Source organism: Budorcas taxicolor, chromosome 15, assembly GCF_023091745.1.
Source record: "Budorcas taxicolor isolate Tak-1 chromosome 15, Takin1.1, whole genome shotgun sequence".
NCBI classification, from domain to species: domain Eukaryota; kingdom Metazoa; phylum Chordata; class Mammalia; order Artiodactyla; family Bovidae; genus Budorcas; species Budorcas taxicolor.
In genome coordinates this window covers 44,607,837-44,632,908 of record NC_068924.1, presented here as the reverse complement: position 1 = coordinate 44,632,908, position 25,072 = coordinate 44,607,837, and positions in this window count along the sequence as shown.

The window sequence follows — 25,072 nt, the reverse complement described above, 5'->3', positions numbered from 1 at the left end:
TTATTGCTCAATCTAGTGTGTCACATGTATCCTAAGACCCTTTCAACATTAACCCTCACCCAATTTTTTTATCATAACTTTTTTCCTCGTTCTCTGATTTGAGTAGATGGAGCTACACATGACTGCACACACATGCACACACATACACAGGCGTGTACCACTTAGCAGTTACAAATGAGCTTCTTGATGAGACTTCATTGACTTTCCCTTTTCTTTCTCATCAGCCTCGGTTCTCGGTTCTCGAGTCATTTACTGACAACTGAGCTCTCCAAGAGAAGGGTGTGTATTGGTCATCTTTGTGTTTCTAGTGCCTGGTGCTCAGTAAATGCTTGTGGGACAAATTAAGAATAAACATACTGAATGTAAACTTGGAGTAACCAACCCCAAAAGTCTTCTTCATCAACTGGAATAAGCTTTTCCTTGCAGCAGTTCCCTAACTTGCCCCTTCATCTGAAAAGCCTTGACAACGGTCTTCTTATCTTTTGAACAGCGCCACACTTACAGCCCTTGCTTCTTATTTCTGATGAATCCCTCTTAGTAACAGCCTGCATGTCACACATGTCACCATTCACCACCTTCCCTTCAAGGCTGACTTGACAGTGGATCCTAACACTTTGCTATGCACTCTGGACTGTTCAGAATTCCTTTCTGAACAGAGATTCCTTTTTTAGAAGGGCACCATAATGGAGTTGGCATTCAAGGTGTCGTAATTTGCTCTCCCGGGCAGAGGACCTAAGAGCACACATTTGGATCCATACACATATGACGGCAGATCCTGGCTCTGCCATTTACAACCTTTGTTGTTGTTTGGCTTTTCTCAGACTCAGTTACCTTTGTAAAAAAAAGAAAAAAAAAGACAATTTAACATCTATCACAGAGGGTCAAGGCAAGGACTGAATGAGATAAGGTTTGCAAAGCTCTTAGGGCAAAGCAGAGTGCTTGAGTGCTCAATAAATAGTAATTAACACCCAAATGGACGCTTCCGTTTTCTGTCTTTTGCCCCAGTCACATGGCTGGGTTTGATCCCTGGGTTGGGAAGATCACCTGGAGAAGGAAATGGCAACCCACTCCAGTATTCTTGCCTGGAGAATTCCATGGACAGAGGAGCCTGGCAGGCTCCAATCCATGGAGTTGCAAAGTGTCAGACACGACTGAGCAACTAACACGCGCACACACACACACACCTAGCTGGAAATGCAGTTACCTTCACACTTTCTTTGACATGCTGATTCTTCAAGAGGCAAAGCAAAGTGAAGACAGCCCTCCTTGGGGAAATTGAGAAGGGAAGACTCAGATTTTAAGTGGGCAGGGGATGGCGTTTCTATATATTTGCAAAGCTGTGTTAAGTAATAAATAGCGAAATCCCAAGATTTTTATGCTTTTTAAATAAAATTTTAAAATACAAGTTTAACAGTCTTAAGTACAATAAGATTGAATCATGTAATGAGTCACTTCAATTTTCAACAGGCTTCCTATTTCAAAGCCCTTAGATACTTCCTGTAATCAAAACCCATTTTCCAATTCACAGGCAGATATTATCTAATGATCCACTCAGTCTTTTCATGTTCTTAATTTGGGGTCAGTCTCAATGGCCTGACTCACATCAGCTGTCATTTTTGAGATCGAAATGTCACTTCACATTACAGTTTTCATCGGGACAGTTCTCATCTTTGGTTTCAATTCAGTTTCATTCAAATCAAATCCTTATGTCTTGGAACAATTGAATTTGCTTAAAATCCCCTCTGTTCAGATAAGACTGTAACCACCACTTCCTGTTGATGCTACTGAAGTTCCTAATACCTTCTAAACGCCTGGTACTGCCTGATAACAGGCAGTACTGCTTTTCTTCTGCTTTTCTTCTGCCCCCTGGTCCTGACCCCAGCACTGAAACCAGCCTCACAGCCTCACGGCCACCAGAGCTCAAGCCACCACTGCTGTCTCTGGTCTTGATGCCACCGTCTCCACCACCCCATCCCACCACCACCCGTGCTGGGTCAGTGCTCTTCTAAACTGTAGAAAAATCTTTCCTCCTACCTCATTTATTAGAAATCTTGGCTAAGTAACCACTTCTTAGGTTATAAGTGTTTAGAAAAGTATTATTTGCTTTTTGGGGTTTTTTTTTTTTTCTTTTTTTACATTGGTTGAGTTTTTCAAGTCTTCCACAGGACAGACAAAAGGGACTGAGCCACAGCACAATCCACCCATGGCATACTCAAAATTTTATATTTAATCAGTTTCTGAGCAGATTGTGTTAAAAATATTCAACTGTAATGACTATTTCATATATTTGTCTATTTTTCATTTGTTCTCTTTTTGAAAAAAGGCTAAGATTCCTGGTAGAAGTGACCACACCCCTCCACCAAATGTGTTGAAACTTCTTTATCCCTTTATCTTGTGGGCTGGCAGACTTCATCTTGTGGACTGGCACTCTGGGGACTTAGTGGCACTGTTCAGAGTAGGGAAACAAGGATGCTGAGATCAGGCAGGATCAGGACCCAGAAAACTCGCCCAGCTGAAGAAGGGGTAGACCAGAAGGGCCCTCCACAGTATTCCCAGGGGCTGAGCTTGAGTCACATAACAAAATTCACCGAATGACCAAAGCCCAGCTAAAGAGGTCAGTTTGGAGCTGTGCTGTGATTTGGCCATTGGCAGCATGGCCTCTACTGGTAGTATTCCTGGATATGGGGACTGGTAAAAAAATGGGCTGAGGTCATAGCCCAGCCCTCTATACAGGCCTTAGGTAACAAACCAGATGCAAAAGTAGTCCATCAGGCTGAATGTTTAGGAAGAGCTCTACCCAAAGCAGTCTGAAGGGACTCTGCAGATGAAGAAATGAAACGAAGGTCATAACAGGGAAGGATGGGATCAAGAGCTGAAGGGACAAGTGAGATACATATGTAGGCCACCAGCCAGGGGGATCCCAAGAAATGGAATAAGAAGGCAGGAAGCTGTAAATGGAATACAGCACCTGCTGCGTGCTGCTAGCTTGGACTAGAGTTTCTTAAAGTTGCCTCATCTGGCTGGATTCAGAGTGTCTAGAAAACCAAGACAGAAGGTCAGATATATAGATTGAACCTATGCAGTGCACTTAGAAATGATGCAGTTGCTAAAGCTTCCACTTTTCATTTCATTTAAAAAGATTTTTAATTTGTATAGTTGATTTACAATGTTGTGTTTTTTTGGTGTACAGTAAAGTGATTCAGTTTGTGTATATATATATTCTTTTATGGTTTATTGTTAGATATTGAATGTAGTTCCCCGTGCTATATAGTAGGACCTTATTCTTGTCTATTTTATGTATAGTGGTTTGTATCTGCTAATCCCAAACTCCTAATTTATCCCTCCCCAACCCCCTTTCCTTTGTTTCTATGTCTGTGAGTCTGTTTCTGTTTAGTATATCAATTCATTTGTGTCACATTTTGGCTTCTACATATAAGTGATATCCTGTGGCATTTATCTTTCTGAACATTCACTTAGTATGATAATCTCTGAGTCCATCTATGTTGCTGAAAATGGCATTATTTAATTTTTTTATTTTTTTGGTCAAGTTGTATTCCTGTGCATGTATCACATCTTCTTTATCCATTCATCTGTTGGACATTTATGTTCCTTCCATGTCTTAGGTATTGTAAATACTGTGAAGCTTAAACTGTAGTTAGAAGTCTTGGAATCAAATTCCAGCTCTGATAACATGACTTTGGGAAAATTAATCGCTCTCCATCCCTGTATCCTGCAGTAAAGAGCTTCAGATAGTTCTTTTAAGGGTTGTAAAGTTCATATCAGTATAGTGAAGTTGCTCAGTCGTGTCCAACTCTTTGCAACCCCATGGACTGTAGCCTACCAAGCTCCTCTGTCCATGGGATTTTCCAGGCAATAGTACTGGAGTGGATTGCCATTTCCTTCTCCAGGGGATCTTCCCCACCCAGGGATCGAACCCGGGTCTCCCGCATTGTAAACAGACTCTTTACCGTCTGAGCTATAGTTAATCAAAAACTGAAGGCATGTGGCCACCCTGGCTAATAGCAGCACACTAATTCCAGACCACATGGCATTCATTGGTGGGGGCGAGCCTGTTGATGGCTTGCCTTCCTGATAAGAAAGGATTCAGGGGCTGGCAAGCTGGCCTGCAGGTATGAGTCTCAACAGCTGACAAAAGGGGTTTTGGGAACCAGCACCTAATGTGGATGGTGGGTTGGGAAGTAGAGCCAATTGGAGGGGGTTCCAGAGTATCTGGGAACTTCTGTTGTCTTTGAATCACAATATAGGGGAAATATCCATTCACATTTTCTTCCTTATCCAGAAAATAGTATCCTTTCCCAAGGGTATGGGTATGCCCACACCCATGCACACACTTCAGAGCCAAATGTCACAGACAGACTTGTTTCCCTTCTTCCGGGTACCCTCTGGCTTGTGTTACCTTCTCTGATGGCCTCACGCATGAACGTTTGATCTTTGAAGTGCAGTCCAGACATCCCAGTTTGAGAATGTTTGCAGCTCTCCTATGGTTTACATGTTTGATTTTTGTTATTGCTGTGTCCATGGAAGTAACTGCAGTTTTCTTTCTCTCTGTGACTGCAGCATTAATACTCTTAGTCTGTATTGGAAGATGCCCTGAGTTTAAATTAAGTTGAATGCTGGGCTGAGTGTGACTCATAAGAGTTCCTCCTACTCTTAAGTCTGGGGCTCCAGTGAAAGGGCCCATCCTCACAGCTTGAGAACAGGGAAGGTATGTCACCCCACGCAGACCCTCTCCTCCCCAGTCTTCTTAATTTCTCCTGCTCTGCTCCTCACACCACATTCTGATAGTTCCTTCAATGCCATTTCCTGCCTCTGCACAGGCTCTTTCCTCTGCCCACAGTGGCCTTCCCTCTTTCCCTCCTGATGACCTCTTCTTCAGCCAAAATGGCCCAGCTCAAGACATCTTTATGGTCCTCTCTATAGACCTCAGTCCCCTCAAAGTTAGCCCTTCCCTCCTCTTTGCTCATTTTACACATATCTCTGTTGTTCAGCTTCTCATGTTGCAATATCTCCCACTGTGAGCTCTTTGAAAGCAGGATATGTGTCTTCCTCGTGGTATCTCCATCTCCAGAATCTGTCACAGTGCCTGGCACTTGTCTGATACACATTAAAAATATATGGATGACAGATATAGAAGACAGACATGGTTACCAAAGGGAAAGGGGAGAGGGATAAACTGGGAATTTGGAATGAACAGATACACGCTATCATATATAAACAAGGACCTACGAGTAGCACAGGGAACTATATTCAATTATAATAACCTATAATGGAAAAAAAATCTGAAAAAGAACATATATAAATATGCATAACTGAATCATTTTGCTATATATTTGAAACATTGTAAATAAACTATACTTCAATTTAAAAAAATAAAGGAAATATTTTTGTGTATGGTGAGAGGGTGTATTCTAACTTCATTGATTTACATGCTTTCAACTTTCCAAACATCACTTGCTAAAAAATGTTTTTTTCACGTTGCATATTCTTGCCTCCTTTGTCAAAGATTAACTGAGCATAGGTGTGTGGGTTTATTAATATTTCTGGGCTCTCTATTCTGTTCCATTTACCCATATGTCTGTTTTTGTGCCAATACCATGCTGTTTTGATTACTGTGGCTTTGCAGTACTGTCTGAATTCAAAATGGCTTAAAGACACAAACATAAGACCTGACACCATAAAACGCCTAGAAGAGATCATACACAAAACATTCTCTGACAGAAATCATAAGTTTTCTTAGGTCAGTCACCCAAGGCAGTAGAAATAAAAACAAAAATAAACAGATGTGACCTAATCAAAATTACAAGCTTTTGCACAGCAAAGGAAACCACAGACCAAAAAAAAAAGGAAAGACAGTGTATAGAATGGGCATTTATCCAGACAGACCTCTAATTCAAATAGATACATGCACTCCTGTGTTCATAGTAGCACCATTCACAATAGCAAAGACATGGAAACAGCCTAAATGTCCATCAGCAGATGAATGGGTAAAGAAGATGAAAAGAATAAAATAATGCTGGACCTAGAGATTGTTATACTGAGTGAAGTAAGTCAGACAGGGACATATATCATATGACTTCCCTTATGTATGGTAAAAAAAAAAAAAATTGATACAAATGAACTTGTTTACAAAACATAAAGAGACTCACAGAATTAGAAAACAAAGCTTTAAAAAAAAGAATGCGGTAATACTACCCAGCTTTAAAAAAAGAAGGCAGTAATGCCATTTGCAGCAACATGGATAATGACTAGAGGTTATCATATTAAGTAAAGTAAGTCAGAAAGACAAGTATCATGTGATGTCACTTATATGTGCAATCTAACTTATGCCTGGTAGGCTGCAGTCCATGGGGTCGCTAGGAGTCGGACACGACTGAAGCGACTTAGCAGCAGCAGCCGGTACACACTGTTTAAAATGGATAACCAACCAGGAACTGCTGTACAGCACACAGAGCTCTGCTCAGTGTTATGTGGCAGCCTGGATGGGAGGAGAGTTTGGGGAAGCATTGGATACATTTATATATATGAATAAGTCCCTTTGCTATTCACCTGAAACTTAAAACATTGCTAACTGGCTATACCCAAAAACAAAATTAAACAAAAAATAAAGTAAAAAAAGAACAAGACATGGCACATATATGTGATGGAATACTACTCAGCTTTAAAAAAAGAATGCATAATGCCTTTTGCAGCAACATGGATAACGACTAGAGGTTATCATATTAAAAAAGTAAGTCAGAAAGACAGGTATCATGTGATGTCACTTATATGTGCAATCTAAAATATGACACAAATTAATCTGTGAAACAGAATCATGGACATAGAGAACAGACTGATGGTTGCCAAGACATGGAGGACAGGCTGGTGGGGTTGGGAGAGGGGTGGAGTGGGAGGTTGAGGTTAGCAAATGCAAAGTTTTCTATATAGGATGGATAAACAACAAAGTCCTACTGTATAACACAGAGAACTATATTCAGTGTCCTATGATAACCATAATGGAAAAGAATACTTTAAAAAGAATGTGTAACTGAACGGCTTTGCTGTTTAGCAAAAATGAAGACAACATTGTAAATCAACTGTACTTCAATTAAAAAGAGAAAACTGATATCAAATATATTTATATGAATGAAAACCAAAGCATTCTTTTTGTTTCTTTTTCCTACAGAAACGATGACTGTGGGTAAGAGGACCACTGATGTCAAGAACCCAATAGGACAACCATCTTACAGAGATCTTCAGTAACTTTTCCCATCCAGCAACATCCAGATGACTCTAGTGACCAAATGCTCAGCTGTAAACACAGCAATAACTGGCCCTCTTTCCGGGTTGGGTTTGCTGAACGTGAATGGTCCAGCCGTCTTCAGGTGGCCTAAGGTGGTGTGCTGTAGGGGAAGCGCATCTCTTCTGGCCAAGAATCAAGACTGCACTGTGGAAGAAACCGCCTGACATAGTGAGAGTACTCAGAGCACCCAGAGTGCCAGGACTCGTAGTGATTAACACAGGGCCCTTGGTGATGGGTTCACAGCAGCTGCCCCGGCAGTGTCCCTCTGACATGGTGTTATTTGCTTGAAGGCCCTGGAACGACAGAATATCTTAAAATCTATCCAGGTGCTAAGTAGGCAGCAGATCTAATTCAGACTGGACTACTCCTGAGCTCATAACTATCTCCAGAAAATAGTTTCACCCAAGAAGTACTCCAGCTTTGCAAGGAATAGCCCCAGGAGAGTAATAGGATAAGCAGGCCATCACCCTGGAAAAACCCGAGTGCAAAGCGGTCTAGTTCACAGCAAATTCACTGCCTACTCCCTTGTCTGTGGCAGTGAGTACCAGTTGACTGTGGCCCTCTCTTCTGCTAAACCCAGAGTCAGAATCCCCAGCACTGTTTTCAGAACAGCCAGCAGCCACTTCCTTTCAACTGGTATTGGCAAGTAGAATGAGAGTTCATAGTCATCCCTGTTAGAGAGGCGTACATCTCAATGGCGTAGGCATCTGGAATACCCTTTCCCAGGCACATTTGTCTTCTGAGGGCAGAGCCTCAGAAACAGATGTACCATTGAGTTAGCTGAGTTCGTGAAGAGATGACACAGCTGGTTCCTGGTTGAAGGCACAGCTTTGGGGCCTTCTTGGCCTGAGTGCCTTCTGGGTATTTCCATATGCAACAGCCCAGAGGCATAGCCTTGGGCAACCACAGACAGGTTTCCTTTCATTTCCAGATACATATATCACATTCACAGCACTTGGGGAATGGAAGTACCTACTAGAGTGAAGGTCAAGGGCTCTCCCCGGGTATCACATCCATTACTCAGCTTCCTTTGTGACCACATCAGCCAACCCACTGCCAGCTGTGTTCCACGTCCTCCTTGCTTCTGCTTCTATACAAATGAAACCAAAGGTCTCAGCATGCCCTGGGGCTGGGGGTGTTACCTAGTGATCCTCTCTTCCCCAACATGGGTGTGAGGTACCCCGCCAATACATTTGCACCATTTCTCCAAGACAGCATTTCCCTTTCATACAGTCTCTTTGCAGCAGAATCCATAGTTGGACCATAGTTTACCTTCCTGGGAAACTCGTTATCTTCATTTGAATTAACATTTCCATACAGGATTAACTGGGCAGAAGCACGAACTAGGCAGGTCTTCAGAAAGTTCTTGTTGCCATGGCTGCCTGGTACAAGAAACTACCTTGATGTCAAAGCTTAAAAGGATGGAGACCTTTGGTTGTATGAGGCCGTGTTACTATGTTCCAGCTTCACATGATCCCCAACCTGTGTGTTCCATTTCCATCTGAGTGGCTTTCAACCTTGAAGATTGACGGGGAACCCAGGGTTCTGCCTATGTCTGTTGACATGAGAAGAATTCAGTTTCTTTGCCCAAGGTTCCCCTCTGCCTGTTCCTCCACATTCGGACATCTTCCATCATACCAGTGTTTAGAGCCAAAGCATGAAGGACTAGTGCCAGCAAGATAGTCAGCAGAAGTATTATCTCTAGATCCTGGCAGATGAGCCCAGAAAGGTGGTCCCAGGGAAACCAGACTGGCCCCGGTAGATATCAGGCAGCCATCCCAATGAGCTTTGACTTGTCCTTGGAATGGGGAGCCTTGATAGGAGATCCTGGGGTAGCTGAGCCTGTTGTTCCCCTGCTCTCAAGATCTTTCTGCCTGGAGGGCTGGGTATGCCACTGGCTTGCTGGTATGAAATAGAAGGTGACTTTAATAGGGGCCAGCAGGCAAGTGGCTTGTATCTGGAAAGCTTTGCCTAGCAGTCCAGCTGTGGCCAGAGGCTGGTTACAAATTTGAACTCCCTGACCCCATCTGCAACTCTGCCTCTGTTCTCTTGTATTCTGTTTGGTTTCCCTTTAGTTTCCTAGTAAATGTTCCTTTTAAAAAATTCCAACCTTGTTTCATTGAACTTGGGGGGAAGGGGAGTGTCCATTGTCTTTTCCAGGAGAAGGAAATTAAAGTATCATCTTAGAAAAAAAAAAAAAAAAAACGGTAATATCAGTGGAAAGGGATCTACCCTGGTTAGATCTTTGGAACAGACCTTCAGAAAAGCTGGTTCCAAGAGATGAGGAGAAACCAAGTGTCTCCCTCTGCCACCCGGCAGAGCCCATTCTGAGCCCATTCCTCTTCCTGCCTTTGTCTTCAAGGAGACCTGCCTTGGATGCCTGTTGCTGCAAAAGCATCGTTGCAGCCAGTGAACTGGGCACATTTCACAGGCAATGTGATATCCAGGACGTACACTGGTGCCTGACGAGAGGAGAAATAATGGAGGGGAGGGAAAGGAATATTTCTACAGTGTGGATATTTTCCAAATGCTCCAACAGTCATGACTCTAAATTGAATGATTTAGCCCTCATGGCCATCAGTGGAACTACATTTCATATGAAGAGAAGAAAGGCATACTCTCATACGTACATCAACGAGACTGACAAAGATAGATATGGAAAAATGTCTGGTTATCTTCATGGCCACCCTGTCCTCCGGTGGTGGGTGTTCCAAGTATCCATTGCTGCATAGCAAAGCACTTCAAAGCTTAGTGGTTCAAATAACAAGTCATTATCTTTCATGATTCTGTGGGTTGGCAGAGTTTAGGTGATTGCTTGCTCTTGGAGTCTTGGGGTTGCTTTCAGATGGCAGCTGAGATTGGTATCATCTGAATGCCAGACTGGGCAGGATATCCATAGCAGACTCTGCATCTGTGTGCAGCTCCTCCCTTGGGATGGCAAGAACAGCTGAAGGCTGATTGGGCATCTCTCTGCAAATAGTCTCTCCACATGGTTAGCTTGTGCTTCCTCTCAACATGGAGGTCTCGAGGCAATCAGACTTGTTACAGAGTGGCTGGCTTCTCCCAGAGCCTGTGTGGCAGGAGATGCTGCCAGACTCTTCTAAATAACCTCAGAAGTAACACAGGGTCGTTCCCACCACAGACTATTGGTCAAGAGCAAGACATAGGGCCAGCCTAGATTCAGTGGAAAGGAATTACCAAAGAAGGAAATACCGGAAAGTGTGGTTCATCCAGGCCACTTTGGAGATAGTGGGGATAGGAGTGGAGGGGGAGGGATTCCTCAATTGCTGTCACTTTAAAAACACATGCATTAGTTAACATGCATGGAAGAGGGTGTAATAAGGGTCAGAGGAGAAGGGGAAGGGCTATCCATGAATACTTCAAAAAAGCATAAGCCAAAGAAAAGTGAATAGTTGTGACTGAAACAGTTTATGATGTTATAAAGCCTGGAGGAAAATTGTAATTCTAGTGATTGTTCAAGAGCTTGAGTGGAATGCTTTCCCCCCACCTCATCTTTACTGCCACAGTAAAAGTGCAAACAAGACATTCCCGTGCTTGGGAACATACTTAGAAATGAAGATGCAAAGTATATGAGCAGAGGTCATCTGCCCCTTTTCTTAAGATTTCAGAAAGAATTACTGAAGTTAGGAAAGAGGGAACTTATCAAATCTAGTCTAAGCATACCTCTGCCAGTTGTCCCCTGGCATGAGGCCCACACATGGCCACTGTTGCCGTGGTGCCTTCTCCGCTCTGCCCCTCCCTCTCCTGCAGCAGCCTGCTGGATGGAATGATCAGGGTCAGCCCACTGCTCTCCCCTCCACCCTGGGCTCCTCTTAACTCAGCTGCCACGCTAGAACTGGCAAAGTTATAGAACGTGGTTTAATGAACCGAGAAAAGGATGTTACTGTGGATGTGTGTATGGCCAAAAACAATGTCTGCAACTTGTATGTGGATCCTGATAATTCTGCAGGCCATTTAGCGGCCCGTGGCCACCATTTCACTGATGGTCACTGAGGGCTATGAGAGTGTCCAGCCTGGGAGGGTCCTGGAATGGCCACCCACATTCAAGCCAGAGAGGATGGACACTTGCTTTACTGTCTCATTCTAGATCCCTGTGAAGACTATCTCTCACACACTAGATTCCTGAGCTGCTTGGTGACACGGAGCACAGCGAGAGGCTGAGCGGCCAGTGAGCCCTCTCTGAGGCTCGAGTTTTCTCACTGACAGGGCCTTCCAATTCTCTTCCCCCTTCAATCCTTAGGGCCCAAGAGAGGCCATAACCCCTCACTGTCTTTTAACAACCACCTTAGGCACTTTCTTAACCACAGATCCAGTGATGCCCACCACAGAGGTCCTGCTTGGCACCTTATCTTCTCAGCCAGAGAGTGGTCATGGGCAGTGTTCAGAGGATGCTAGTGTCTCTGAGATGCCCTTTCCAAAGAAGAGGCACAGAAGAGTGGAGCCCATCAGTGCCGTGCACCTGCCTCCACTGTTGATGTCAGGTACAAAGTTTCCCGTAGAACAGATCAAGGCTCTTCAGGGACAATGGCAGAGCCCACTTCTTCCACTCAAGAGGCTGACTTGTCACCTGCTGCTTAGGTTCCCTGGACTTATAGGCTGCAAAATTAAACCAGCAGTATGATCACTTCTGTCCCCTCACTCCCTAATGTCTTCTTGCTGTGTCCAGGAGCTCTGGGCACAGGAAGGAATAACGATCAAGATTGAAGAATGCCTCAGAGGATCAAGAGCCAGCCCTGAAGTCCCATACTTTGGCTGTTTCAATAGCATCAGGGTCCCCCATCTCATCCGCAGGCAGGCTGATGAATTCTCATGTACCTCCTCCTGGTAGATAAGAGGCTAGAGGGACCTGGGCCACAAAGCCTGTCACCTTAACTCCCTGATGCTGCCTCTCCAAAGTCCATCATGATAATACCACATCTTATGGTTTACAATGCATGGTATCATTTTTATCCATTTTTAAAATATTTTTGAAAATTCAAATTTTGATTCCAAATGGTAAAAGTAGTACACACACGCACACACACAAGTATCATCTTGGCTTGATGCTAAAGTTATTGTAGTTATTTCAACAGTTATCCATTGCATTAAAGCTATTTCCAAACCAGCATTTGACATAGTAATATTGATGGTTTTTCCTATCAAGGAAACATCATCTCCAATACACTGACTTTTTCACAGTTTAGATAGAATTCTTTTTGCATGTCAACAGTATCTTGAATTTTCAAATAAAGACAATTTTCTAATTCACTAAACTCAAAGCTTTCAGATAATAATAAAATCATTTCTTCAAATACCTGAAGATACTTGTATTCAGGGCCTCAGAGATGAACATATCGACTGTATAAACTGGTGAATAAATCTTCCAGAAACAAGTTTTACCTTCATCTCAAACAGGTAATGATTTTTTAAATACAAATTTTTCCTCAAGAAATTTCGGAACTAGTTAAATATTAAGTCTAAAATAGAGAAGACATTACCATAAACCATACCTTTCTTAGAGGCAAACAGATGTGCTCTCCCTGCCTATGTGTCTACAAACTCAGATGGGAACTCTGCAGAGGGTTCTTGGATCCAAAAAGATTCACAAACTTTCTTACACAAGCCACATTATGTCCCAACATTATGGTCAGTATTTTAAAATTTTGTTTTCTGCATAGAAAGAGTGAATACAGAAATGTTTCATTGAGAATAAGACCCAGGCGGTCCTGGGCTAAGTAAGCCCTCTGGAGAAAAGAAGGTGTCTCAGCTACGGTGCAAAATGAAAGAGGAACACTAAATGCTATTTTCCAAATTAGAACTCCTGGGGTTGAAAGTGTTTCAACCGAAGTAAATATTTTTCAAAAATATATATTGATTTTATTTTGTTCTCTGCAAAGTGAAGTGTCACACTATCTTGAACAGCACTAATAAGTTTTGAAATAATTGCATTTGTTTGAGTCACATTAACAAGAGGACATTTAAACTTCGCCTTCGGGTGTTTTCCACACTTGAAATCCCCAGGAAGCAGCCTGCTTGATCCTGGCCCTAACCAGTGCTGTTAACACCTGCTGGCCCTTTCACAGTGACAGCTCCCCAGCCGGATGACCCCCCCCCCCCCCCCCCCCCCCCCCCCCGCCTTCACTCCACCAGCAGTCACTTAGCAGCTTCCACAAACCCAGGGGCTTCTGGGTCAAGATAATGCCATTCTAGCGGCAACTACCACTTGGTTTTGACTCTCCCCACTCCGAAAGGTGATTCTCTTTTTTTTCGCCCAACAATTCAAACCAAAGGAGAATGAACCCGTGTCACCAAACAGAATCAGAACAAGGACAGCCACTGTGTGTGCGTGCAGGGGATTGGGGGGAAATTCTAGAGCCAGCCCAAATGCCATATTTTTTATTTTTTGTATGTTTTAAGTTTATTGATCTTGAATTTTTAGGGGACATAAAGATGGAATTTCAAAGAACATAAGCAGTGGACTCAAAGGAAACCCAAGAGGGCTACATCTGTGACTTGAAAGAGTCCCATAAAACCAGAAAAGTTTGGTAAATTATTCAAACACTTATTCTGTCTTGTAGACCAAATACTGACATTTGGTTGAATGGCTCCCTTACGTCAGTGTTCCCAGTCTAGGTTAAAAGTTGTTGACAAGTGCCTTCTTAAAGGACTGTTCCTATGCCTAAAGCCTCAGGGGGACCACAGTCCCTCAGAGGGGCCCTTTCTGGCTTGGGAGAGGAGAGCAGACTCAGGAGACCCCAGTGCTGGCTGCAAGTCTCATGCTTCCAAGTGCAGAGGGCAAGTCCTTGTGGGGAAAGGCATTTATGTAAATGAGGGGGGAACTTATGACCTTTTCTGACTCCAGGGAACAAAGTAAAATCACTGGTTTGGAGAAGGCAGATTTCAGGTTTGAAGCTGTAATTATGCAGGAGTTAAGGACTGGGAAGGAAGATTAAACTTTTACCCACCACTTGAAGCTATTCTAGAGCATGATCTCACTGCTTTGGGCCCTAATCATAAAACATGCGCCTCATTCTGGTAGACAAGCTGGCGGAGACCAGTTGGTCCTAGAAGATGCAGAAGGAACTCAGACCAGTTGAGTGCGATTAGACACACCGCTGCCCACGGTGGAGCTGAGCATCTGCTCTGCCACTGACCAGCTCTGTAACTTCCAGCCCTCATCTTCCTGCTGCTCTCCCAGCCTTCAGGGGGCCCTGCCTGGACCCTTGTAGGTTCTGGCACAAGCAGACCACAGACACAGCCGAGGAAGAACAGCAGTGCACCTGTGGCTGTACTTGTTCCCACTCTTCTGGGCTTCAGAGGTCTTCCTGGAAGAGGCAGTCCCCAAAGGACTCAAGCTCACAACAGAAACAGGGCCATGAGAAACCTCTGCCTTGAACTTCCTCCCCTGCCCCAGCCCCTCACTCACCTTTACCTCGTGGTGCTTGGTATCCCCAGGCCATTGTGCACAGACACACACAGACAGAAACACAGTCATTGCCCAGGGCCAGCTCAGAAGAGGCTGGTGCCGGGCTTTGAGTCTCTCCTCGCCAGAGGGGAATGACTTAGAAGAGCGGGTCCCCGAGCCAAGCCAAGAACAGAGCTCGTGCATCTCTTTGTAGCAAGGAGCCCTCTGGTTCTTCCTATGACCCTCAGTCATGCAACTCTCTGCCCTCATTTTATGCAAGATTCTACATCCATAACCAGGAAAGAAGTCACTAGAGGTGACTCTACCTCTCCAGGGCCATGGTATGTAGGTTCAAGAAAGGATCAAGTCGAAAACTACAGTATCAGGTGGAGGGCTTCTTGGGGCTGCCATTTCTGATGAAAGGCTGCCACTCACATGCAGGGTTTTTAACTGGATTGCTAACCTGAGGAAGGCGAACAAAGACAAGGTGCAGCAGGACACAGCAGAGAGGGCCGCAGGCTGGGTTGGGCCCTAGGACTCTTCTCCTGTCTCTGAAGCTGGGGCCATGCCAGTTGCTCCCGGCTGCTTCTCACATGAAGGCTGGCCTGTTTGTTCTGTGCTCCTTCCATCTCTTGGGTCAGTGTGTCCCTGAGTCTGAGGAACTGCTGTGCCTGTCTGGGGGAAAGCCGTGTGGCTAGGGTGGGGCCCAAGCAGTCTGAGATTCCTATTGCCCAGACACCCAAGTGCATACCCTCTGGTGGACGTTTTTCTGAATCTCAGAGAACATCAGCTCTCTGTCCACCTCTTTCATTATTTGAGCTCCTTTCTCTGTGGGTTTGTATTTTTAACAAATGAAAGGAATTTGGTTTTGAGAACCTCCTGAAGAATCTTTTAATGATCACTGATGTCTCTTGTGCATTGTAAAACCAGAACTGAAACCCTCAAAGCAGAGGAAATTCCATTCTGAATTAAATACCATACAGATTCTCTCAATCCACCCCTGAGAGTTCATCCTGTTCTGCTTCTTAGCTGGAAGGAGGGAAGAGGGCAGCTGCAAAGAGAGCTCCCTGCAAGAAGGACTTCTAGATGTAGTCGTGTGAGATGAAGAAAGGGGAAAGACAGTCTGCATTTGGTTCAGAGTTAAGGCAGGAAAGAGGGTAGATGCTGAGGCTCCTTCCTGGACCTTCATCTTCAGCAACAGCCTGTAATTCCTCGCCTCCAGCTTTAATAGAAATCTTGATCCCAGGAAGCTCCGCGGATTTGTCCATTAACTCCCCGTGCAGCTCAGCCCTGTGCTGATAACATCAAGTCAGAGGTGTTTTGGGCACGTACCTTCCTTCTCCAAACCGTGTAGCTCACACAGGCCAGCACGGCCCATCCACCAGGCCCACAGGAGCACTAGCTCAAGATGTGGATTTCTAGGGCCTAATGCTCTGCAGACTGTGGGAACGATTTTGAAAACAAAACCACTCTATCCATTCTATCCGTTTAGTCAGTCTGGTTGAGAATATCAATTTATTAGGGGAGGAGGGAGAAAAGTGAGAGGGTTTGTGGGCACTTTTGTAGATGCCGACTCAATTATTATTATTTTTTTTTTTTTGGTAAATTCTGATTGAAATTTAAATAGGAAAAGGACTAGGACCCTAGCCATAGTCAGAAAAGCCTCTGCCCTCTAGTGGAGAAAGGCTCAAACAAATATTTGTGTTGACTATTTCGTTCAGTGTTTGGACTTGGAACCCTGAAGTGGTACCACCCAAGTCGGTGCTCTCTGGGGACATCAGGCGAACCCTTGGCCTTAATTCCTGGGGCCCTGTTCCCAGGGGGTTAAGTGTTCACAGGGCCCCAGAGGCCTCACTTACTTGGGAGCCTGCTCAGCAGAGAAGGAGAGACCAGAAGTACGTCCTGTTCTGGGGGAGACACACAGCCTGGATGAGACTCAGGTTCCCTCACCCGACCCCGTATGCTGACGGCCCGGCCCCAGGGGCCACTGGGGAAGGAGCCTGAGCTGGTGACGTCATCTCCCAGCCAGCACGTCTTCTCCAGCTGCAGCCACTTCTCTCACACCACCTGAAATCACTCATCTCATTCCATCCTGGAGCCCATTAATTAGTTCCCGCCTCCCCCCCAACCCCCCAGCTCTCCACCCTCTGTTCCCAAACATCCCCAGGCTAAGCAGACATCGGCAGGACTTCAGAGGCTTTTGGCTGAAATGAAGTTACCAGGTGCTGTAGGAACAGAGACTCCAAATAGGCCACCTGAGCCTGACCAGCCACAGCTGCCTTGTACAGCATTTGGTGCCAGTTGGGACCCAACACTGTCCTCTGGGGAGACTCAGTTCATAGGCAACTGCCAGGTGGGTTTCCAAAGCCAAACCAGAGTGATCAATATCCAGGGACTCTGGTGCACGTGGTGTTTATTTCAAAGAGCAGAGTGAGGGGAAAAGGCCCCAGAACTGAAAAGTCTGTGCTCTGAATGGACTCAGGCCAGGAATGAGGAGGGCGGAGGGTAGGAAGAGGTGAGTGAGATCAAGGGAGCATCTTGGGAATTTCTCACTCCTGTCAAACTGTGAAGTTAATGATAAATGAAGAGGCTGGTGACACAGCAGACAGTCTGTGGGCGAGAGGGTACCATAGGTGTTTAGACATAGCACAAGCATTTACATATGACTGTCTTGTTTGTTACCTTCTTGGGGATTCTTCCCCGACTTCCCATTTCTTCACACAAATCTCTAAAGAATTTGAAGTGATTTCCCAAATATCTCATTATCCACTAGAAAAAAACCAACCTGCTTCAATAATCTCTTACCCCCAAATTCCCAGAACACTCTTCTTACTGTCTAATTTAAGTCCCTTCTGCAATATGTCTGTTCCTTTTTATTACATCTTGAAATGGCAATTAATTTCTGCAGCCACTTCTTATGGCTTCATTTCCACCTCCTTCCTTTTCACATAATCCAAAGATTTGAAAAGATGAGAAAAGCAAATTAACATGAAAATTAATACATGGAGGAGAAATCACAGAACTTAAGAAAGGAAGAGGCTGTTTCAAGTCACCCAAGCGCATCATATTTACACACAAGGAGAAGACTCTTAAGAGTCCCTTGGACTGCAAGGAGATCCTACCAGTCCATCCTAAAGGAAATCAGTCCTGAATATTCATTGGAAGGACTGATGCTAAAGCTGAAATTCCAATACTTTGGCCACCTGATGTGAAGAATTGACTCATTGGAAAAGACTCTGATGCTGGGAAAGATTTAAGGCAGTCGGAGAAGGGGACGACAGAGGATGAGATGGTTGGATGGTATCACCGACTCAATGGAGATGAGTTTGAGTAAACTCCGGGAGTTGGTGATGGACAGGGAAGCCTAGCACGCTGCAGTCCATGGGGTCTCAAAGAGTCGGACATGACTGAGTGACTGAACTGAAACCCACATCATCAGGCTTACCTGGTGGCCCAGTGGTAAAGAATCTGCCTGCAGAGCAGGAGCCACAGGAGGTGCAGGTTCCATCCCTGGGTCAGGAAAGTCCCGTGGAGTAAGAAATGGCAACCCCCTCCAGTATTCTAGCCTGGAAATTTCCATGGGCAGAGGAGCCTGGCAGGCTACAGTCTGTGGGGCCTCGAAGAGTCAGACACAACTGAGCGACTGAGCCACCAGCCCCCACCTTCACAACTGGATTCTTTTATATTACTAAGTGGGTGGGTGGGTTAGTGGGTGTGGGTATGTGTGAGTGCTAGTAAATTATAAGCTCCTTGAGGACAAGGTCATGGCCTCTTACTTTCATAGCACACTGGCGTCAATAAAAGGGATTGGCTTCAGGCAGCCATCCCTTGGCATGCTTATTATAACTATGCTTAACATTCCTTTTCCTGGAGGAGGAAGTGGCAACCCACTCCAGAATTCCTGCCTGGAAAATTCCATGGACAGAGGAGTCTGGTGGGCTACAGTCCATAGAGTCATACAGAGTAGGACACTACTGAGCGCCAACACACACATGCACCGTCCTTTTTTGGCACTAAAACCAGCTCTTAAGGATTCTAGCTCTGGTTTTCTTACATACTGAAAGGTACTAACCCTGATATTTTTTGACAATATGGTATTTCAGTCCCCCTCTTCATTCAGTCCCCCTCCTCCATCCCAAGTGGTCTGCATTTTCAAGGTTTGACCAGCGTCCTCCAATCATGGAGGCTGGAGGATTCAGATTTACCTTTTGCGGTCTCTGTGAGGGTGGAGCAGAGGTAGAAAGGAAGATGGTTTCGTTCTTGAAATGTAGAAGACCCTCTGGAGTTTTATGCTCCCTATTCAGGGAATCCTTTACAGCCTAGTGAGTGAGTGATAGTCACTCAGTCGTGTCCTACTCTTTGCGACCCCATGGACTATAGCCTGCCAAGCTCCTCTGTCCATGGAATTTTCCAGGCTAGAATACTGAAATGGATTGCCATTTAGCCTAAGAGGAAACAAAACAAACTTCAGACCCTGAAAAGTCCTTCCTGACCTTCTCTGCCTGTCGAAACTGGCAGTTTCCTTGGGGCAACTTGGGGCAAAGATTGGTGGGCTGTGCAGATGGTATTGGGGCACCACTTGGAAGACAGCGAGAGAGAACAGAGTGAGATTCCGAAGTTAGCCCATCTGAGCAGGTCCCAGACGACTCTACTGGGGTCACTGTGTGGGGTCCCCCTTACCCACTGCTGCTGTTGCTAAGTCGCTTCAGTCGTGTCCAACTTTGTGCGACCCCATAGACGGCAGCCCACCAGGCTCCCCCGTCCCTGGGATCCTCCAGGCAAGAACACTGGAGTGGGTTGCCATTTCCTTCTCCAGTGCATGAAAGTGAAACGTGAAAGGGAACTCGCTCAGTCGTGTCTGACTCTTAGCGATTCCATGGACTGCGGCCCACCAGGCTCCTCCGTCCATGGGATTTTCCTTACCCACTACTAAGGCATGAACCTGGAGTAAAGATACTAGACACCAAGGTCTAGAAAGGTGCTAAGATTTAAATCAGAATAATGAGCACCAATCCAGTTCTAGATTCTATACAAGGCAGAGCCAGAAGGAACTGTTGAAACAGATCATGAGCCCAGGAGACGGGGCGATGCAGAGCAGCTGAGCAGTGCAATTAGGGCGCAGCCTCAGATATTTTGTGGAGCCTGAGTTGAAATAATCCCCGACTATTTCACATGCCTTGAAGGTTGTGTTTAATTGCTAAGTTGTGTCTGACTCTTTGAGACTCCATGGACTGCTAGGCTCCTCTGTCCTCCACTATCTCCAGGAGTTTGCTCAAATTCATGTTCATTGAGTTGGTGATGCTATTTAACCATGTTATCCTCTGCCGTCTTCTTCTCCTTTTGCCTTCAATCTTTCCCAGCGTCAGAGTCTTTTCCAATTAATTGGCCCTTTACATCAGGTGGTCAAAGTATTTGAGGGTACCAGCTTGATAATGAGCCAGGTTTTTTCTAAAAAGATTGGGTGAGTCAGAGAAGGAAAGGGAAAAAGTCAGAGAAAATATAAAAAGCAGATCTTAGAACTAAAAATCCCAATTGTCCTTACCCAGTAAGTACCAAAGCAAATGCCTCGACATACCTTAATCTCTGAGAGACCCCTGTACACAGTATGATAGCTAATCTTCATGTCATCTTATGTCATTAAGAAAATAATAATTGGCTTTTAAAGAAAATAGCAAATGGCTATAAATATTTGAAAGATAGTTGGGAAGATTTCCAAGAAAATATTTAAGGTTCAAAATATTTTTACATTTTCCAAGGAAAGAGAAAATTTGTACCTTCTGAAGATTGGTTTATGAAGAATATCTCATTCCCCAGCAAGGACAGAGAAAGGAGGCTTTGTGTCCTTAGCAATGCATGGCTTGTAAAACTGACACGTCCTAGGATTCAGTCTTCATAGTCTTGTGGGCTCTGTTGAACCACAGTGAAATGGGCTCACATCTGTCCAACTTCCTTCAAAATAAAATAAGATTTTAAGTCAGTGCTAAAATCCATGAAGTGGGCGTGGGTGTCTGTAATGGAGCTGATGTTTGTACATCATCCATGTGAATTTCCACGTGTCTTTCAGAGAGCCTGCTAGGTGGTATGTCCTGGCTGCCAGATGGGAGTGAGCATGGTTTAGATAAGGGACCAGTTCTGGAGGCAGTAGTGAGCCCAGTTCAAGAGGAAAGGTGCCTTTCTTGTTTTCAGGAGTTAGTCTAAGCAGGGCTGTGTGTCTGCACAAGGTTCTAAGGGCTGAGTGGTAGACCTGTGGCCAACATAGGCAGAGTAGCAGAAATCGGATCCCAAAGAGGCATGCTCGAGCCTGAGGGGTGTCTTGCTGGCCAGAGCCACTCTTAAGGGCTATCTGCACTCCCACTACCAGAAGGGCACCTCACTCACCCCCACTCCTTGGCCCACTTTCTACTTCAGCTATAGATCTTCATTCAGGGGTAACCTACTTGCAAGGCCTTCCCTGAGCCTGAGGAATTTATTAGGGAGGAATAGGCAGACAGCCAGGGCTTCAAAACAGCAGAATTACATAATGAGGTTTGCAGACTGTCTCCATCACCCTGTCTGCTGTCTGATTGTTAGACTAGAGGGGTCTGCATGGAGGCCGTTGAAAACAATGCAGAATCTGGCCATCGGCCTGACTCCCCCCTCTCCTTACCCCTCATTTGGTCAGGAACCAAGTTCTGTTGATTCTATACTCTAAATATTTCTCAGAGACTTCTGCAGTTCTTTGATGTTCTTTGCAATGCATGTTATCTCCCCCATACCACCAATTCTCCAGTATCAGCCAGGTATCCTCCAATTCAATTCTGATGCCATCTACCTGGAGGTAGGGTCAAGTCCCATAGGTTCAGGTCTCAGGCCCACAGGACTGTTCCCACTTCAGAGGCCAGGCACAAGTCCAGGTTGTCATGTCACCTGTGCTTCTGACCACCTGGCTATCAATCAGTGGTTCCCTCAGTCACCTTCTTGAGTTTGCTTAATTTTCTGGAGCAGCTCACAGAACTCAGAGAAACATTTTACTAGATGACGAGTGTTTTAAAAAAGGATGTAACTCAGGAGCAGTCAGACGGAAGCGATGCAGGGTGCAAGGCATGGGGAAAGGATGTGGCCCTTCCCTGCTCTCTGGGATCAGCCTCTCCTCAATCTCCACATGTTCACCAGCTGGGAAGCTCTCTGAACTCTTTCTCCTTTTAGGATTTCCTGGAGGCCTCATTACAAAGACATGGTTGATTAAATCACTGGCCATTGGTTGTTGTTTTTCAGAGGCTCAGTGTGTGTGACTCTTCGTGACCCCATGGACTGCAGCACCCCAGGCTTCCCTGTCCTTCACCATCTCCCAGAGCTTGCTCAGACTTATGTCCATTGAGTTGGTGGTGCCATTGGTGACTAATGTCAACTTCCAGCCCCTCTTTCCTCTCCCAGATAAGGGGATGGAAGCGAAAGTTTCAACGCTTTAATCACAAGATTGGCTCCACCAACAACCAGCCCCCATTCTTAGGTGATTTCCAAAGCTACCTCATACATAACAAAAGACCCTTCCATTGCTCTCATTAAAAAAAAAAACCTCCAAGGATTTTAGATCTCTGAACCAGGAACAGTGATGGAAGACTGAATATATGTATCTCTTATCATCAGTCACAATACCGCAACATCCTTTGTCTCTCACTCCGCTGACACTGCTTTCATTCTGGCCCTCATGATCTCTCCATGAGCTGCTGCAGCCTCCCCATCTCCCACCTTGAATCCAGTCTTGCTGCTTTCCCCTAGCCTCCAGAGAGGTCTCTCTGAAATACAGGTCTATTTGTATAGCCCACTCCCTTGAAGCTCTAACTGTTCTCTCATTCTTCTTCCCATAGCATCTAAAATACCTGGTGCGTATGTCTTACAAACGTGGCAAAGTCTGGCCTCTGCTTATCCTACTGAAGTGGGTTCTATGGCATATTGCTCAAACCTACCCTTCAGGATAAGGACACTCATTCTCTGAGTTGTGTGAGTGTTGCCACTAACAGCTCACAGCTGAGTCCTTCTCCAGGCCTTGTCCTCAGCCAGAGGAAGCTGCTGCACTTGAGGCTGTATATGCTTCCTTCCCAGGAAGAACCCTCACCACTGAGTGCTCAGTGTGGGGCTGCCAAGGCATTGGCCCCTGGCCTCCATGCAGGACACAGCTGAAGGACCGGCTAGGGCCAGAACTCCTTGTGGGATCGGCTGGGGCCTGTGCTGCAGCTGCATTGCTGTTTAACTTCTCTCTTTGCCCGCTCATGCTCCAGTCACCCTCCCACAGGTATTGTTCTGGAAAATACAGCCCCAGAAATGTCTTGCATCTGTAGGGGAGCAAAATTTGCCACCCTAAACGCTCTTTGGCATTTGGATTATTTCAAGTTAAAAGCAATCAAGGCCCAAGACTCAAGAAGAACCTTTGACCTTGCCCCTAACTACCTCAAAGGATGTACAAAGAGGACCTCTTCCCTTATCAATTAACTTATTGAGAGCATCCTGCAGACCCCCACTGCAATCTCTCTCCTTTCTGTCCTCATATTGCTTCCTCTGCAACTCAATGCATGCTCATTAATTTGCTGGGGCTGCCGTAACAAAGTACCACAAACTGGGGAGCTTAACAAACAGGAAATTACTTCTCATAGTTCCGGGACCAGAAGTTCAGGTTTAAAGCGTCAAGAGGTTTGGTCTCCTCCAAGGAGCCTCTCCTTGGCTTGCAGGTGGCCTCCTTCTTACCGTGTCTTCACAGGGTGTTTCCTTTGGTGTCTCTTTTTAGGTTCAAGTTTCCTCTTTTCATCAGGACACTGTGAGCTCAGATTAGGGTCCACCCTAGTGACCTCGGTTCAACCTCATTACCCTCTTAGAGGCTCTGTCTCCAAGTGCAGTCACATTCTCAGGCACTAATCAGCTAGGACTTTACCATCTGGATGTCACTGGGGGGCACAGTTCAGCCCATGACACACCTACGTTTCTTTTCCTCTTCCTTCCTCCCTGCCACCCCAGGGGCAGCCAGCCCACATCTCCCCATCAGGGAACCCATGACCAAATGAACCTTCCTCTCAAACTGCCCAGATTCAGATTTCAACATGCCCCTGGAAACAGATGAATGAGGAGGTTATTCTGCCTGGGGTGGAGGTGAGGAGGTGGTAGGAAAACTAGAAGTCTTAAATTTCATAGAGAATGTCGGGGAAATTAGATGTGGCGATTGTAGAGGTTTAATGTGGGGGATGATAAGAGCTAAATAAGAGGGTATAGAGGAGCAGAATTTGCTGCCCCAAATTGTGTCTCTTTGGCAAGAGGATTAATTTAGGCTGATTGTTTTGATTTTCAGGCTGAACTGCCCAAACTTAGTTCCTTGACTAGGGATGAAACCCATGCCCCTGGCAGTAGAAGCATGGAGTATTGACCACTGGACTACCAGTGAAGTTCCACTTAAGCTGATTGTTTTTAAGGCCCCTAAAGACTCAGAAAGACCATTTCAGCCTCAGTTCAGTCACTCAGTCATGTCCAACTTTTTGTGACCCCATGGACTGCAGCACACCAGGCCTCCCTGTCCATCACCAACTCCTGGAGTTTCCTCAAACTCATCTCCATTGAGTCCATGGTGCCATCCAACCATCTCATCCTTTGTCATCCCCTTCTCCTCCCACCTTCAACCTTTCCCAGCATCAGGTTCTTTTCCAATGACTCAGTTCTTCGCATCAGGTGGCCAGAGTTTTCAAGTTTCAGCTTCAGCATCAGTCCTTCCAATGAATATTCTGGACTGATTTCCTTTAGGATGGACTGGTTGGATCTCCTTGCAGTCCAAGGGACTCTCAAGAGTCTTCTCCAACACCACAGTTCAAAAGCATCAATTCTTCGGTGCTCAGCTTTCTTTGTAGTCCAACTCTCACATCCATACATGACTACTGGAAAAACCATAGCTTTGACTAGACAGACCTTTGCTGGTAAAGTAATATCTCTGCTTTTTTATGGAGAAGGAAATGGCAACCCACTCCAGTACTCTTGCCTGGAGAATCCCTTGGACATAGGAGTCTGGTGGGCTATAGTCCATGCGGTCTCAGAGTCGGACACAACTGAGCGACTGACACACAAAATTGAGGAGACACTTGACGGCACAAGGGTACACTTCATCTACTCTCCCATCTCCTGCATGAAGCAGGATAGGGCAGGCAGCACCTGGAAGGCAGGATGGCTCCCCAAACCCCCATCCCTTCTGGAAGTCTTGGGGCCTCAGTGCCTGCAACAGCTGGCCTTGGGCAAATAAAAGACTAAGTTGTTTACTGGCAAAATAAATAAATAAAAAGTAATATCTCTGCTTTTTAATACACTGTCTAGGCTGCTCATAACTTTTCTTCCAAGGAGCAGGCATCTTTTAATTT